The following is a 1,054-nucleotide window of genomic DNA, read 5'->3' as shown; positions in this document are numbered from 1 at the left end:
AATAACGAATTGTGAGAGAAATATATTTATTTTCCAACGAGAAACTAGAACTTGTGTAATAATATAAAAAAGTTTAGGATGCATGAATTCGAAATTCTATGAAATATACACGTATACAGAAAAAAATTCTGGTAATAGTTATCAAATGTTGAGTAAAATTATTTTAATCAAATGTTCGGTTGATATAGTAAAAAATGATTTTACTTTTTTAAATATTTAGTATTATTAAACATAATAATGTAACCAACTATTTAGTCAAAATTATTATAAATATTTATAAGAAAGTAAAATTATTTTTATTATATTAACCAACGTTTGATTGAAATTATTGTTCTCGATTTGATAGATCATAATTTTTTCATTATAAATTTTGCATTTTTTGCCTATAAAAATAGATAATATTATTATGATATTTATGCACATTGGTCCATCGAATGAAAGAAAGTTTTGAGAAGATTGTCGAGATAAAATGTTCCTTCTGATCGGTCACATCGAAAGTTTGCTGAACGAATTCAAGCGAGATCGAGTAATTAGAGAGGAAGCCTATAATTTTCGAGAGAGAGAGAAAGAGAGAGAGAAAGAGAGAGAGAGAGAGAGAGAGAGAGAGAGAGAGAGAGAGAGAGAGAGACATGAAAGTTGCCCGGAGTGAAATCTCCATTCCAACGCGAAATTTTCGACAATTTCATTGCGAGGGTTAACAACCCTGAGACTTCACGAGGCGTCAAAGCGAGGTATAAAAGTAAGAGGGTGGACGAAGGGGAAAAAGCGTGAAACGGTGAATCGCCCATAGGCGCTGGATCATACTTATTCATCTTTTTTGAGCCTCGTCAAGAGCGTGATGATGAAGCAAAAGGAGATGGAAAGAACGAGAGATGTTCCAAGGAACAGGTAGTAACGGTACTGCAACTGCAAACCTTATTTTATCTTATATACATATATATATATTCTGTTGAAATAAGTAATTAATATTTTGTCTCGTTGATATGAGAAATAGTTGCTGTTTATCGTTCCTATCGCACAAGATATGTTTTGAAAAAGTTAAATACAGTGATCC

Source organism: Atta colombica, unplaced genomic scaffold (assembly GCF_001594045.1).
Source record: "Atta colombica isolate Treedump-2 unplaced genomic scaffold, Acol1.0 scaffold127, whole genome shotgun sequence".
Classification (NCBI taxonomy): Eukaryota; Metazoa; Arthropoda; class Insecta; order Hymenoptera; family Formicidae; genus Atta; species Atta colombica.
This window is presented reverse-complemented; position numbering follows the sequence as displayed.